The sequence below is a fragment of the Dendrobates tinctorius genome, unplaced genomic scaffold (assembly GCF_039654945.1).
Source record: "Dendrobates tinctorius isolate UK_male_01 unplaced genomic scaffold, ASM3965494v1 ptg000026l, whole genome shotgun sequence".
Classification (NCBI taxonomy): Eukaryota; Metazoa; Chordata; class Amphibia; order Anura; family Dendrobatidae; genus Dendrobates; species Dendrobates tinctorius.
This window is the reverse complement of record NW_027361694.1, coordinates 16371139-16388755: the sequence shown is the minus strand read 5'-3', so window position 1 is coordinate 16388755 and position 17617 is coordinate 16371139. Positions and strand designations below refer to the sequence as shown.

Genomic DNA, 17617 nt, shown 5'->3' with positions numbered 1-17617 from the left:
AACGGAGAGTAGACTGAAAGAGCCATGTTGGGGTGATTGTGTGTGTGTGCACATGTGTACATGGATTCATACATATCTATATTGGTTTTGAAAGTGTGTTACCGTGTGGATATATATTAATTGAAGTGTGAAAAAGTAGATATTGTTAAAATTTTCAGATTGTTGACTACACTACAATTTAAAAAAAAATACCTTAACTTTATTATAGATTGAAAAACAACAGGCCGTATGGGACCGCTCATGTGAGGAATATAAGGGTGCCAAGCGGGATGTATGGCTGGCTTTTGTCAAAGAACTTTATCCTCAGTGGCCTCATCTGTCTTCAGCTGGACAAAAAAAGATTAGTATGTATTGCATTTGTCCAGTTTTTTTAATGACTGAATTTTCAAAAACTTTTTTTATTGTTTCGTTTCAGTGGAAGATGTAAAGAACCGATGGAGGTCTGTAACAGATCGCTTTATGAAGTCGCTAAAACCTCCAAGTGGAAGCTCACCTCCGAGGGGTAGGGTCCAATACTCAGACCAACTCCAGTTTATTTTAACTAGCAGGAACTTGCAGAGGTAAATTTTACATATAATTTTTTTTTACAATTTATGTAACATTTTAAAGTAGTCTGTAATTAACATGTTTTTTTCTTTCTTCTACAGAACTGACGGCAACATCAGGGCCGAAACTCCTCCGGCCCATCCAACTAGCCCGGAGCAGGGTCTGGGAGAGGAGGTGGAGGATCATACGTTCTCCTCACCAGATGTTCCTGAGGACTGCCCATTATCCTTGCCGCCGACAGATATGTTATCTGCAACACCAACATATTCTGCTGCGGGAACTTCCGCATCTGTGGTTAAGGTCGAGGCAGAGTCCTGTTTTCCTGCTCCTGCCACGGGCGCTGCCTGTAGCTCTGCTGGTGGCGTGTGAAGGCCTACTAGGATGGGCGCTGCTTCTGCCCGTCCCATCGAGAAGGGCGGCACCCAAAAAGGTCAACAATACTGAGACTTCAACTAGTGTGTTACAAAACCTCACTAGTCGAACCCTCAGTATGCTCGACACTTAGTCGAGGCAAGATGAACTTGACAAATTTGGCTCATTTTTAGCCGGCCGCCTCAGATCCATGACACGTGACCGGCAGAATACGTTGATGTCAGCAGTCAATTTACTCTTAATGACTGTTGACGTCCCATCCCCAATTCCCCCGTCATCAGCTATAATGACGGGGATTCTTAATATTTTTAATTTCCAAAGTGGGCCTCCACCACCACCAGCTGCATGGCAGCATTTTGGGCAGGCGCCAGCATACAGGCATGACGCTGCCGAACCGTCTGGTTTTGGCCGACCTCCATCAACACATACCGCAGGCCATAATACTTCACCCACCTCTACTATGTCATCCCCAAACATGTATCCAACCTATGGATATGATCCTGACTACCATACTTTGTGAGAAATTTTCTAGTATCACCACAAACCACTGTGTATGTCCCACCACCCCTACAGTCCTGTTGACAGTGTGCTTTTTGTTATTTCAAAAATTTTTGTTTTGTTTTTTCAAAACATTATTTAATGTTTATTTAAAAAAAATTTCAAAAGAAAATCTGTGTATTTTAATTTCCTTCCAAAAAATTTTTGGTATCAAAAACACACCAAAAAATGCTTGTGAACATACCCTTAGGCCGGGGTCACACTTGCGTGTGCAATACGAGGAACTTGCGCAACTCTCTCTCATCAATGCGCTGCACTGCCGTCAACACTCGGATGGGAGTGTGCGGCTGCATAGAAATACATGCGACTGCACACTCCGGTCCCGAGTGGCAGCAGCACTGATGCGTGAGTTTCTCGCATTGCACACGCAAGTGTGACCCCGGCCTTATTGTAATCAATTATTGTTAATCAAAAATTAACCACACTATGCATAATGTCTTCCAACATCCCCCAATAACTGCCCATACCAACAACTACTATTATTGAATAAAAATAATGGAGAACAGATTTTATTTTGCAAACAAAGTTAATTTTTATTAACTTTTTTTGTATTTTCACATTTATTAGAGAACAACGGACCTTGCTTGCTTGTAGTTAGTCTTCAGATCTTCTCTGCTGTCCTGGCTGCTCAACACCGGCACAGGAGTATTGCCAGTGCACGGCACCTTCAGGACTCATGAAGTAGTCAGTGAAGGTTTCTCGCACACGCACATCCGAGTTGGATACCCTTCCTTGACTCAAATTTGAAACAGCATTTAAGTCAGACAGCTGTGACTCCTCATCTAAGTCGGTGGCATATTCTCGAGTGTAGTTGTGGAGTACACAGCATGCCTTTATGACTGTGTCAGCGGTCTGCATATCCAACTGGGTGGCTGTGTGAAAGATCCGCCACTGACTACACATGATCCCGAAGGTGCATTCCACATATCTGTGTGCACGACTCAGCCGATAATTAAAAACCGGTCATCCAGTGCCCTTCGTGGGTATGGGCGCATCAGGTTGCTCTTTAAGGGAAACGCCTCATCCGATACCATCACAAAGGGTACTGGATGTGTGGAACCCGGCAAAGGTCTTGGGGCTGGGAGCGTTCCGCCATCTCGAAGAATTTGCAGTCCAATCTGTGATGCTCGCAACACCCGAGAATCCCCAGTACTGCCATAAGCACCAACGTCAATGGCAACAAATTTGCAATGTGCATCAGCCACCGCCATCAGGACCACTGAAAAATACTTCTTATAATTAAAGAAGCATGATCCTGATCGTGGTGGCTTCAGCACTCTCACATGTTTGCCATCGACAGCACCAATGCAGTTATGGAAATTGGCCACAGACTGAAAGCCTGCTGCGACCTGCAGCCAAGTCTCCTCGGATGGGGAAGGCATAACCATGGGCTGCAACTTCTGCCAGATGACGGCACATGTGCACCTCACAATTCTAGAGATGGTGGTTTTACCAACCCTAAATTGGAGGTGCAGTGATGTGTAGCTCTCTCGTGTGGCCAAAAACCTGAAAAAAAAAAAAAAAGACCAGGCGTAAATAGCATATTTGAAATGTGGCACCCCTGAGGCTCAGTACCTTTTCCTAAGGTGTAGTGCCCCACCACCTAGGTAAGTTGGGAACTCCTTTCCACACTCCAACACAACAGGGTAGTTCTGCACAACCACATTGAGGTGTCTCTTTCCTCCTAGACATTAGGATTGCCTTGGTGGTTCCCTGCATGGAACCCTGGATGTGCTGGGAGGTGGGTGGAGTTGAGATTCATACAAAAGGTTGGGAAGGTTTAGAATTACAGTGCAGTCTGGAGGTCAGTCTGAGGGGAGTCTGGACAGTCAGTCAGGAGAGTCTGAGGACTGGTCCGAGAGGAAGGAGATCCCTAGAAGAGGGAGAGTAGAAGGAGTGCTGCAGCTGCCTCAGTGATTTGAGCCAGCTGGCACGGGAGAGGAACAGAAGGAGAAAGACGTAGAACTGCAACCTAAGCTTCCATAGGAAAGAGGAGTAGAGAGAACAGAGAGGAGTTGTGGGTCGGAAGAGGAACCCTGCCTAGAGGTTCTCAGCGCAAGGCCGGGGCCCGGTCCCCAAGGTTGTATGGACGCTTATGGTTCTTCAGCAGACACCGGTGGAGTAGTTGGCTGTAAATGCACTACTCCCATCTAAGACTTGGGGCACAACAGCAACTGAATAGAGAGCCAGGACTCCGGAGAAAGGAGTCCCCGAGAGAGGCTACAGCTGTCTGCCATACAAGTAGGGTTGTTAGGAACATCTGACAGGAGGAACTTCAGAGTACCACGGTACTGGAGCTCTTCACACCTTAAGGCGCAATAGAGGAGTCGTTCAGGAGAGGTACATGTTGGCGGAGTGTTGGAGAGGAGAATCCTGACTTGCCCGGGAGGTTGATTGAGTCTCTGCCCCGGAGGACACAGCACGGAGGCAGGCACCAGTGTGTACCACGGGCTGTGAGTAAAGCTTTGGAACTGCAAGCCCTGGTGTCTTCCATTCATTTGTGTGCTAACACCGTCAGCACCGTTACATCTTGGTACCAGCATTCCTCACACCGCCTGCGCCTATTCTCATCTATTGCCATTACACTGCCCTGGGGTTACAGCTTCACCTGTGGGGAGCTACACCATCTATGCTGCTACACACCATCAGCCCCAGAAGATCTGCACGCAGCGTTGGCTTAACATCTTGTTTGCCAAACACCACAGGTGGCGTCACGAACCATCACATAAACTATATCACAAACCACCATTGATTTGGGCGCCCAGGGCCATGGACCGGGTCACCGCCACTGTGACACCTTTTCCACTGACACCGGCCCGGTACCGAGTACCCCACAGCCCTGGGTGGGCGACCCAGAAATATAGATGGCAGCAGTATGGGGGCAGTGGAAAGGCCAGTGGCTGGCAGCAGTATGGGGACAGTGGAAAGGCCAGTGGCTGGCAGCAGTATGGGGGCTGTGGCTGGCAGCAGTATGGGGGCAGTGTGTCTTACAGTCTTTTGGGGGCCAAATGTGTTACCAACCCCCCCCCCCAAAAAAAAAAAAATACCGCAAGGTGATGAGCAGCCTTTCCGCAGCAGAGATGGCTCGTCGCATGACCGTGTCCTCATAATCTAAAGCTGGATAAAGAAGGCCGAGTAGGTGATCGAATGCTTCAATTGGGATCCTGCAGAATTGTATGAATTTTTCCGGATGACTGTGAAAAAAAAAAAAAAAAATTCGCATGAAAAACGCTACGTGGGCACATAGCCTAAAACACATTAATGTCTATATAAAAAGAGGCACGCTGTTCATGTTACGATTCACGCTTCTTTTAAACGCTTTAGGCTTACACAAGACGGAGTTCACACAGTGTTAATGCTGCTTTTTTTTTTTTCTATACAAACATTTCCGCAGTAAAACCTGCAGTGCTGGCGTTACCTTCATTACTTAATAGAGCTTAAAAAATACTAAGAAAACTGTTAGAAAAATGTGTAAATAGAGCCGCTGGTAGAAAAACGACTAGAGAAAGACCCATCAGGTTTACAAAAACTCCAGAGAAAAGAAGAGTTGCCTGAAATGTCTTCTATGTGAAAAACGCGAGTTGTGAACACCTCAGTGTGAACAGTGCAGGAGCCGCGCGGCCAGCTGAGGAGAATACCGGCTCACCCCAGGAGTGCAGGCATGGAGCTCAGCCACTGGAGGGCGCTGTGCCCCGTACTAGTGCAGGAGCCGCGCGGCCAGCTGAGGAGAATACCGGCTCACCCCAGGAGTGCAAGCATGGAGCTCAGCCACTGGAGGGCGCTGTGCCCCGTACTAGTGCAGGAGCCGCGCGGCCAGCTGAGGAGAATACCGGCTCACCCCAGGAGTGCAGGCATGGAGCTCAGCCACTGGAGGGCGCTGTGCCCCGTACTAGTGCAGGAGCCGCGCGGCCAGCTGAGGAGAATACCGGCTCACCCCAGGAGTGCAGGCATGGAGCTCAGCCACTGGAGGGCGCTGTGCCCCGTACTAGTGCAGGAGCCGCGCGGCCAGCTGAGGAGAATACCGGCTCACCCCAGGAGTGCAGGCATGGAGCTCAGCCACTGGAGGGCGCTGTGCCCCGTACTGAGGCCTGCTCCCCGTCTTCCAGCCACACGTCGCTCTCTCCTCCCAGGGGCATGCAGGGGAGGGGGAGACGGCTGGCTCGGTGACGGTGTGGATGTGAGAGGACAAGAGGAGGGGAAAAGCTGCTGCTGGTGCTCAGCTCATCTTCCCGCTCCCTGGTCAGAAGGAGGCAGCTCTGCTCGTCTACACCCCTCCTCCAGGGACAACAGGCTGTGGAAATCCTGTTCGTGCAATGGCGACCCTGAAGCGGTCCCCATCCCTGTATGTTCCTGCCTTGTAATAGTCACAATCCCGCCGGAACTAGTGGATTACTGAGAGCAGACCGAGCACAGAGCAGGACGCCTGCACTCAGAGGTAAGGCTGCAGCACAAAGGGCTCCGCACCGCCAGCAGGGGCGCACTGGAGAGACTGGGGCACAGCTCTGCCATCAGCCACACTGCAAGGGAGGGGAACAAAGATGTCACCTGAGCCCCCCACCTGGATCTACATGGGCAGAAACCCCCTAATCCCATGCTCTGGTCTTGCAGTATGTTCTGCTGCCACACATGCCGGACCCCATCCATGGGGCATAGAACCACCAAAAATGGGACATGTAATAAGCGCTGTAGGGCTGGACTCGGGGGCGGCGGGGATTTCTGCCCAGAGTCTTTGTAATCGGATTATTTCCATCACTGTGGGCCTGGAGGAAGGTGTGAATGTGAGGAACATGGACATCAACCCTCCTTTGTCATTTGCATTTTTTTGTTTTGTAGTAGTCGCGGATGATTGGTTTTTTTGCGCTAACTTCATCGAGACTTGGTTAGTGAATTTGGCACAGAATAAAAAAAGCCATTTATTCTTGTTAAGGGTTTTGGCAACTGTATAGCACAATGTCACAAAACCCATAAAAAAAAAAAAAAATTGCACATTAGTCTTCAGCGGTGACAAAATAAAAAAAATTCCACCAAAAACCTTACTGAGATGGGGACAGGAGTGAGAGACGCCACAAAAATGCAAAAGTCGCCTTTTGTGAATCTGTCTAACACATCCGGAGTTGTTGAGGACAAATTAAAGTTGTTAAAAAAAATGGCACAAATCATATAAAGAATAAAGTCTCATTACTCCAGAGAACTGGCATGTATACAGAGCATTGGACATACAAGTCTATCCATATATTTCATATAGGGGGTTTTCCCGGCGTATTGATTGACATGATGCAGCGATCCTGTGGTGGGTCCAAGCATTGCGATCACAGCTAGTAATGATCGAACGTGCTCGGATAACCGAGCGTCTTCGGCGTGCTCGAATAATACGCGGCTGCCTGTCTCGTGGCGGTTACAGTCGCCACACATACAGCGGATTCTTGTTTGTTAGGCAATCCCTGCATGTGTTGCAGCTTTCGAACAGTCACGAGACAGGCAGGCGTGGGGACTTGACTATATTATTTGAGCACCCCGGAGTCACTTGGTCAGCCCCCGATCATGCTCGGATAACACCTTGTCAGACCATGGTCACTCATCACAAGTCTTCGCAAGCTATGGCTAACTGCCCTCCACAAATTGAGAACTCTGGACTCCCACTCTTTGAATTATTGAAGGTCCCAGCTGCTTAATCCTTATCGGGCAGATAGTTATCATATATTATTTTCAAGGGTAAAACTGCCCCCATTATTCCCACATTTACAAGCTTGAGAGAATATCAGACTGATAACAGAGTCAGAATTGGCTTTACCAGTAAGTGAAGTTAATTAGTCCATGATCGGTGGTCAGTACACTCGGAAGCGCTGAGGTTCGCCACTCTGGTTGAAGGGGTTTTTATAGGGGGATCCCTGCCACAACACATCATTACTTCCATATGCCCGGTTAGGTAATGTGATGGGGGAGGTGCAGTCCTTCAGATTAGTTTGAGTGAAGTGCAGTAACCGGACCATTTCCGTGACTTGGTAAACCCACTGACGGATATTGTGCCTGTACCGTGTGTTGTATGCAGGTGACACTTAAATTACTGTGGTCACTCAGAGGTGATAATACACACTAAGGCCATGTGCACACGATGCAGCTATCCAGCGGATCTGCAGCGGATTTTACCGCGCAGAAACGCTGCATATCCGCATTGTGATGTACAGTAACATGTCAGTCAATAGAAAAAAAAAACCGCTGTGCAGACACTGCAGATTTTTCCGAGCGGTTTTCTTGTGGTTCAAAATATGCAGCATGTCACTTCTTTTGTGCGGTTTTCCACCTGCTCCATTCTCCAAATCCGCAGGGGGAAACCGCAAGAAAACAGGAAGAAATCCGCAGGAAAAATGCAGGTCATTTGGCCTGCGGATTTCTTCAATTCTGCGCGGAAAAATCCGCAGGGCAAAAAAGTACGTGTGCACCTAGCCTCAGGCTACTTCTGTGTATGATGGAAAGTTCTGCAGCATTCTATGTTTTTCATTGACTTATCATTGTAATACCTCTTTTTGCTGTTGGTGAATAGAAAGATTACATTTATACTATGGCCGGGGTCACACTTGTGAGTGCAGTGTGAGAAACTCTCCGTAATACCCGGGACTGCCCCCAGCGGTTCGGACCGGAGCGTTCAGCTGCATGGAAATACATGCAGCCGCACACTCCGGTGCCGGGTATTGAGGCGAGAGAGTCGCAAGTGTGACCCCGGCCTAATACTACTTCTCACTTGAATCCAGTGTAGTCAGTCCTGTGTGAGATGAATGCATCTCACCTGTGTAATCCGGGAGCCTGGGCTGTTTGCTGGCCATTGCCTAGACTGGACATGCTTGTATCAGCTTGCTGCGAGAAATATTTACATTTCATGTGTGAACAGTACCTAAATAGAGCAGAGAAAATCAGTGTTTATTCAGATTCCGGATTTCAGGTTTATGACTTTTAGCAACCCAAACCTAAGAATATTGTATTTCTAGAAACTCTTTTCAGAATATTCCATTATAAGTTATTTTAAGCTTCTTTTTTGTTGTTGTAGAACGTTTAAAGGAGCCCAATGAGTCCACAGTAGCAGTACTGTGCTTAGATTTCACCTTTGTGATCTACACCGAGGGCTCGAGGGCAGAGCCCTACAGGAGCATGTAGTCATGTCTAGTTCATTCCATCACATAAGCGTCTGCATATATTAGAGCACCTGGATAAGCTCTAGTGCAGCTTACCTGCTGTCCCCAATGATTATTGCTGAAGGGCAGGATCATTGTACTAAAGGATAGGATCCTCTAATAGACACCAAGGAAACTGTTAGGCTTTGTACACATTCAGGCTATGTGCCCACGTAGCGACTCTGAAGCAGAATATTCCTGAGCAGAATCGCACACCCTGCTCCCGGGAAAACGCATGCGGTTTTTATCGCGCTTTTTTAAGCGTTTTTGCATGAGTTTTCCTAAGTGTTTTTGGCCATACAATTGATGGTATGCGGAATCGCGGGTGATTCCGCAAAATTAATGAGCATGCTGCGTTTTTTACCGCTAAGCGATTCCGCAGCGGTAAAAAACGCACCATTGACACAACATGTGCGTTTTCAATTATAATTGAATGGAATGCTTTTTTTTTAAGCATCTCTGCGGCAGAATTGCGCGTTTAAAAACGCCGCAGAAACGCTTAAACGCTACGTGAGCACACAGCCTCAGTGTTTTTTATGGAAACAAAACCTGCTCTTTTAACTATAAAAACACCGTCAAAAAGGCGCATGCGCCGCCAAACGCATACTGCGCACGGCCTGCGCCCCCAGTGATAAAGATAGGGGACGCATGCAGCGTCATGCGCCGGTAGGCGGAGCTACCGGCGGAGGCGCGGCAGGGGGCGGGGCTTAGCGGCGGCCGTGCGCAGGCCGTCGCTGCGCTAAAAAGCGCTAATGTGAAACTAGCCTAACTCAGCAGCCATGTGAACTAAAGGCCCCTTTAGGAAGCGCCCGACGAGAAATGGAGCTGCACGATCAGCGACAGACAGCGGGGGAGCCAGTCGGAGGTAAGTATCACACAAAATCGGTGACGCTCTAGCGATATCGCTATGTGTAAAGGCCCCTTAAACCTCACTCACCTCATGGTTGCTGACAGTATACACCAATATTCTGCAGCAAAAAAAAATGTAACATACTTGCTAGCCGCCGTCTTCTGTTCTCAGCGCTGTTCAAGTCGTCTTCTGCAGGTTGTGATCTGCTGGATTGCTCCAGTGTTTGCTGGCGAGTTGGATGTCATTTCTCAATGGAAGTCTATGAGAGCCTGAATGAGGATCTCGGACTTATCGTGTTTTCCGGATTGTAAGACGCTCCGGATTATAAGATGCATGCCAAATTTTGAGGAGAAAATAAAAATAAAATGGTGGTTCTTTTAATCCATGCGTCTTATTGCTTACCGTGGCTGTGGTGAAGCAGGGTACCAGGGTCACTGCTGGAGGAGGCAGGAGTGGGGCCATGCTGCAGGCTGGGATGAGGGGGTGTTCCGATGTGTGGCGCGCTGCTGCGGGTGTCTGGTGGTGCTGCCCGGTGCTGCTGTGCGTGTCTCCGGTCCTGCTGCGACTGGCCAGCGGTGCTACGGGGGGTGTCTGGTGGTGGTGCTGCTGCGGGTGTCAGGCGATGTTATGGGGTTTCTGGCGGTGCTACTGTGGGTGTCTCCGGTATTGCGGGGGCTCTGCCGACATTTTGTAAAGGGCCAGAGCCCCCGCAGTTCCATAGCTTCCTCCTGTGTTGTGGACTCCAGGAAAATGGCCGCCAGGGGCGGTGCATGCGCATATAGAGATCTCGGGAGATGAGATCTCAGCGATGAAATCTCATCTGCCAAGATCTCCATCTGCGCATGAGCCGCCCTGGCACCCATTTTCCCTGAGTCCGCCGCATAGGAAACCATGGACCTGTGGGGGCTCGAGCCTTTCACAAAATGTCGGCAGAGCCCCCGCAGCATCAGAGACACACAGCAGCAACGGGTGGTGCTGCCGGGCACCCCCTCATCCCAGCCTGTGGCCTGCAGCAACGGTACCGGTAAGGTATAGCCGCAATATAAGATGCACCCCCATTTTCCCCTCAAATTTGAGGGGAATAAAGTGCGTCTTAAGATCCGAAAAACACGGTACATTGAGAGCTTGTGACCATTACCTTTAATATCCAGTCAGTCAGAAGTTGCAATCATATGATGGTGGTGCGGGACCAGAGCGACACCAGGAAGAGCTGAAGGCAGCGGCTGGGAGATTACATTAGTGGCACCACTCAAGTGCTGAAATAAAGATAAAAAAACCACCGCTTTTCTAGACACTTCATAACTGCTTGGAAAGAAACTTTTGAAATCACTCAATAAAAATGATAAATGTTGTTACATTTTTTGCAGTTTTCATTGATGTTTTGGATAAATGTTGCTCTGGGGTTTTTTTTTTTTTCTTTCCATTTTTATACTGCTGTGATCTAAGCTTGAAACCATAACCCCTTTCCATTACAGCCAGTTTAGACCTCATTGCATTATCTCATTTTCGTATCTGATATGTCACTTTATGCAGGAATAGCCATTTAATGCTTTTAGCGAACATATTCTGTATCAAATTTTGGTCAACACATTCTGTGTATTCGATTTTTGCTCAGTTCGTCCATTTTTACCATCCCGTTTCATTTATTCTATATATTCTTATATGAAGCAAAAAAACATTGATATAGGTTTTCCAAGTTTTCTCCTGGGAATTGCTCCATGAGAAAAATGGACTGTCCTCTGACTCTATGAAAAAAGGGATCTTGGGTTTTTTTGTTTTTTTTTTTTGCCTGCAAGAAAAACTGATAAAACTGATGGTAAAAACTGACACGCTGATCAGAGTTTTGTGTGCAAGAAAAATCACTGATGTCCAAATAAGGCCTGGGACTAAGATAGATATTCATGTCACTCAAATCATGAATAATTGACACTTACCTTATACGTACGTTATGTTGTCAGAATTTATTTTTTTCAATTTTTTTTTTTTTTTTTTTTTTAGACCTTGCATCTCTCAGTTCTTTGCAGACTTCAATATGTGATAAAGGGACTTTGTATTGATCAGGGAATGTTAGGGATTACAAATTTGCAGAAAGCTCTTCCCAGTTTGGGTCTAAAGTTCTAGTGGAGATCTATTTGCTTTATGGCTTTCAGATGTCTGTTTTCATGTATGAGTTCTATATTCATGGCTATAACTCATATCTTTTATACTGTATAGGGCTATTCACATGTCTGTATTTTTGTGGACTGTGAGATCCATACCAAATCACAGAGACGTGTTCGATTTTGGCCTGGCTGAGGGACCAAACTTTCCCGTACAAGTCTATGGATCTCTGAAAAAATCAGACAGCACTGTGATGCCACGTATATGCTGTACAATTTATACTGACTGAGGAGAAGCTTCAGAAACTTCATTTTTTTTTTTTTTATTGCATATGAGAAAAAACTGATGAGTCTCTGATGGTAAAAACTGACATACTGGCCAAACTGATGAAAATCTGATCCACAATACTGATGAAACTCAAGACTTTTTTTTTTTTTTTTTTTGTGTACAAATCATGGACATTTGAATGAGCCATAAGTGACAGCTAAACACTGTGTAGTTTGGTCCTGCAGAGATATTGTGATGTATCTTTAATCCACTTTTAAGGACACCTTTAAAGGGAATCTGTCACCTCATTTTTTGAGTATCAGCTGCCGGCACCGCTATCAGGGGCTTATCTACAGCATTCTGATGTAACCTGAAAGATAAGAAAAATGAGTTATATTATACTCACACAGGGCGGTCCGGGTCCGGTTTTGGTCCGATGGGTGTCGCGGTCCGGTCCGGCGCCTCCCATCTTCTAATGGTTACGTCCTCTTCTTTGCTGCCTGTTGTGGCTCCTGCGCAGGCACATTGCTCTGCCCTGTTGAGGGCAGAGCAGAGTCTGCAGTGCGCAGGTGCTGGGAGAGGCCCAAGACCGGACTGCCTCCCGGGTGAGTATAATATAACTAGTTTTTCTTATCTTTCAGGTTACATCGGGGGCTTATCTACAGCATTACAGAATGCTGTAGATAAGCCCCTGATGGCGGTGCCGGCAGCTGATACTCGAAAAATGGGGTGACAGATTCCCCTTAATCTTAACCAAATACCCAACCCCATTTGCTGAAATGCAGCCCCAAACTTGCAAGTAATCCTCCACCATGCTTCACTGTTGCCATTATTGTACTGTTCTCCATCCCTTTGGTGAACAAACTGCCTTTTGTTAGAGCCAAATATTTTACATTTCTGTACATCCCAATTCCCATGTATCGTTCATTGTTGAGTTGCTTGGACTTGTTTACATGTCAAAGATATAACTTTTGAACTGAATTCTTCCATGAAGACCACTTCTGCACAGACTTCACCAAACACTAGATTGTTGCTTTGAGGCCCACTGGAAGCTGCTATTTCTGAGCTAATGGCACTGCTGAACATCTTGGCCTGCCAATGTGCCAACAGTCTACAATGTTGCTCATTTCTTGATGTCTTCATTGCTGAGAAATACAGGCAGGTACCTATCCATCATACAATAAGAAGGATTTGTGCAAGTCTACATCCACAGAAAATCTGTGGTTAGTTCTCCAAGATGTTTGGAACAGCTTCCATCTGCTGAGTTCTTTCAAAAACAGTGTGCAAGTCTACCTAGAAGAATTGATGCTATTTTGAAGACTAAAGGGCCTGTCACACTAAGAGATATCGCTATAACTTGTGACGTTATAGCAATATTGCTAGCGATATCACCATGTGTGATACTTACCTACAACCCGCTCCCCTGCTGGTTATCGCTGATCGCGCGAGAACAGGCTGGACTGTTTCTCGTCGTCAGCTTCTGTGCTTCCTGCTGTGACGATGAGCGACGCATGGAGCCGGGCGGGAGGACGCAGGATCGCCTAGTGTGACAGGTAAGTAGCGACCCCCGTCCCCAGCGATGTCACTGGTGAGATCTGCCTGTGTGGCAGCTCACTAGCGACCACTTAGCGATGCACCAGCGATCCTGACCGCGTCATATCGCTGGTCGGGATCGCTGGTGCATCGCTAAGTGTGACAGTACCTTTAGTGTGGTGTCACATATTTACCACAATAGGAGCCGGAAGACGTTAGCATTAGCATCTGGTTTCTCCTACTCCTGCATTGTTTAAAAGCAATTTCACCTTCATATTAAACAGCGCAGGTTTTTTTTTAGCAGTGCAGGGGTTAATTTGCTCAGTTGAGAGCTCTTGGAGGCTTTCCTGCATTGACTCTCAGCTGTTCACTGTTAGCAACTCCTCTCTCCTAAATATTCTGGGCACTGGCTAGCACTCATTGCCAGAGTAGCTTTATGCTGCATAGTTTAGGAGATGATTGTTTGTGGTGGTGGTTGTTTGAGAAGGCATTTGGTGGATTTATCTGAGACTGTTGCTAGGTTTTGGGTGTGTGCTAATTACCCTCCTCCTACTTTGGTTTTACCCCATCCTTCACTACTTGGTGTTTACTTGTTTGTGTGAGTATATTTGTGTGATTGGTATTTTCCTTTATCCATTGTCTGGCTGGTGTATTGTGGTACATTACTACCTCACCCCTTCTCTGGGTGGGGCAAGGGTAGTAACATCAAATATTGATTTAATTTCTCTTTTATTCATTCTATTTGTATTTTCTTAATTAAAAATAAAATATTAACATTTCTTTGATTGAAAGCATTCTTACTTTGCATCATTTTTTTTTCCAAACTTGTCTAAGACTTTTGCACAGTACTGTATATATAACAAGTCAGGGAGGGAATGTCTAATCATTCTAGTCTTCTTCCAAAAGTCTTACAAGTATTACTTGAATTCCCCCTTCAGTCTATCTGGCAATGTAATGTTTAAATTGGACACAATGCGGTGAAGCATATGGTAGCCAAATTGCTTTCCCCGTCCCTTTTTCGTCCCAAATGTAAATTATCCTTTGAACAGCTAAGACTTTAAACGGGAAACACCCTAAAACAAATTACTGTAGCAATGGTTCTGTATTATGACTTTCATCAGGCTGTACTTACCTTGTCATGTTTTTCATGTATGTGCAATTCTATCTTGTGTTACAATGGCTCAATTTGATAATTCTTGTGACGAAAATATATTTATCCTAATAGGGCAGTAGGGTTTAGCAAGGTGAAAATTAATTTTTCCTCTGACTAGTGGCATATACGCGATTGCCTGGAAAATCTGCTGCTTTGGTGAATGTTTTTTCACATCAGGTTTCTTTTCAAATGGCACATGGATCCATTGTAATTCTCTACTAATCGGTCTCCCTCTTACCAAACTCTCACCTCTCCAATCTGTCTTGAATGCTGCAGCCAGGATCATATTCCTCACCAATCGTTACACCGATGCCTCTACCTTGTGCCAGTCATTACATTGGTTACTGATCCCAGCAAAGAGCAAACAGATAAACGGCATACTAGGGCAAACAAATCACCACATTATCAGACTGAGCTCTTTATCTGAAAGTATTGCGGCATATGATTCAGTCAAAAAATGGAGGTGCTTGCATGAAAAAACATGAATATTTCAATGTGAAGCAAAAAAAGAAGAAATATGCAGCACTCACCAATGTAGCTGAAAAACTGTGAGTCTTTATTTCACATATTTTCCATCAAATGTGTGGACATGCAGAACGTAGAGTAATGCTAGGGGAGGGAGATGCCAGACAACGGCCGTTTCGCGATTACTCGCTTCTACGGGACCCGTAGAAGCGAGTAATCGCGAAACGGCCGTTGTCTGGCATCTCCCTCCCCTAGCATTACTCTACGTTCTGCATGTCCACACATTTGATGGAAAATATGTGAAATAAAGACTCACAGTTTTTCAGCTACATTGGTGAGTGCTGCATATTTCTGATTTTTTTGCTTCACATTACATTGGTTACCCATCCACTCAAGAATTCAGTATAAACTAATTGCCCTCACCCACAAAGCACTCTACGTCTCAGCACTATCTTACATTTCTACATCTCCTCCCTCGTCTTAGTCTACCACCCTACCCATGCCCTCCATTCTGCTAATGACCTGAAGTTAACATCCTCAATAATCAGAACCTCCTACTCCCGGCTCCAACTTTTTCCGTGCTGGGCCAATTTTTTGCAATACACTACCCAGGTTAATTTGATTAATCCCCAATACCCACAGTTCTAAGTGTGCCCTAAAAACGCATTTATTCAGCCTGGCCTACCGTCTCAACACATTAATCTAACTATCCCTGTGTTGCCCATTCAAAATTTTTACCATATTCAGGTTCCTTGCATCATGTTTTCATACGCCTTATGCATTTAATAGCCCTCTGTGTCTGTACTTTTACGTATTCTAGCTGATAACTGGTTCATGCATCATTTAATGAACACTCGATTTCTTGCATTATGTCTGGTCTGAACAACGAAAGCAATTGTTACCATCCACCTCTCGTGTCTCCCCTATTTCCTCTTAGGTTGTAAGCTTGCGAGCAGGGCCCTCATTCCTCTTTGTATCTGTTGATCTATGTGTTTATTGGTATGCTATAATGTCTATTGTCTGTACAAGTCCCTTTTAAAATGTAAAGTGCTGCGGAATATGTTGGCGCTATAGAAATAAAATGATTATTATCTATATAGTTTAATGGAACTATTCACACAATGGATCCATATGTCCATTCTGTTAACTTTAGTCCAAAAAAGGATGGAAAACGTCCATCTTCCATTATTATTTTTTTTTTTTTTTAAATGGATCCTTTTGTTAATGGTCAGTTTAGATGGAAAATTGACATCACTGAGCAACCACTGAATAGCACTCGTACACTGTTTGGCGAGTGATATAAGAAGAGATCAAAACATTGTATCTATTCCAGAATGATATCAGTAAGAACTTCAGCTCAGGGTTCAAAAGGTAAGCCATCATACCGCAACCCAATATATTAAACAGTTACAGGTCTCGGAAATTGATAAAACAAACATGATATATATATATAGTGCCTTGCGAAAATATTCAGCGCCCTGGAACTTTTCAAACTTTTCCCACATATCAAGCTTCAAACATAAAGATACCAAATGTAAAGTTTTGGTGCGAAGAATCAACAAGTGGGACACAATTGTGAAGTTGAACGAAATTTATTGGTTATTTTAAATTTTTGTGGAAATTCAAAAACTGAGAAGTGGGGCGTGCAATATTATTCGTGCCCTTTAACTTAATACTTTGTTGCGCCACCTTTTGCTTGCGATTACAGCTGCAAGTTGCTTGGGGTATGTCTCTATCAGTTTTGTACATCGAGAGACTGAAGTTTTTGCCCATTCTTCCTTGGCAAACAGCTCGAGCTCAGTGAGTTGATGGAGATATATATTTTATAAATTTCTGATTTTTTTTTTTTTTTTTTTGTCACCTCTTCAATAAAAAAAATATATATACTGTACATGTTTGGTGTCTGCGTACTTGTACTGACCTGGAAAATGACATTGCCAGGTCAGTTTCACTATATGGTGAATATGGTAAATAGAAAACGCAAACAGTAGTCACTCTTTTTTTCAATTGTAATTCACTTGGATTTTTTCCCATTTTCCAGTACACTATATGGTAGAATGAATGATGTCTTTCAAAAGTACAACTCATCCTCAAAATAATAAGCCCTCAAATGACTATATGTTTCAAAAAATAAAGTTTTGGCTCTTGGAAGAAGGTGCGGAAAAGACTAAATTTGAAAATATGGAAAATTGTCCAGGGGTGGATAACCTGTTTACACAGGCAGACAGCAGTAAACAATCCTCACTGAGCGATCTCTGTGCGTTTTCTGTTTTCCACAGTGCAAGTGCTGATTTTTTGCTTTGCACAAATGGTCATTTAACCCGTTGAACAAGTATTTTGCTCATTCATTCATTTCAGCCGACTTACACTGAGATTGTGAAACGTGTTTTTGAGAACTTCAAGTTAATCTTTCAGTGTAAATGTAGCTTAAGTAACAATGAGTAAGGCCTCTTTCACACTTCAGTTTTTTACAATCAGTCACAATCCGCCAGTTTTTGAAAAAAAACGGATCCTCAATTTTCTTTTGAGGATCCGTTTTTTTTCCCCCATTGACTTCCATTAATGGCGGATTGTGACTGATTGCTGTCCGTTGCATCCGTTTTTTTT

The 17617-nt window shown here is 45.2% G+C and overlaps 1 protein-coding gene across 4 annotated transcripts in view; it reads left to right on the top strand.

Moving 5' to 3' along the window:
- Positions 1 to 5570: 5570 nt before the first annotated feature.
- FARP1 (FERM, ARH/RhoGEF and pleckstrin domain protein 1) overlaps positions 5571 to 17617 on the top strand; it is a 322334-nt gene continuing 310287 nt past the window's right edge. For all 4 annotated transcript variants that reach the window (XM_073569548.1, XM_073569547.1, XM_073569546.1 and 1 more), the window contains exon 1: positions 5571 to 5911. The gene's annotated coding sequence lies outside the window, so the exon portion shown is untranslated. The remainder of the gene's footprint in view (positions 5912 to 17617) is intronic.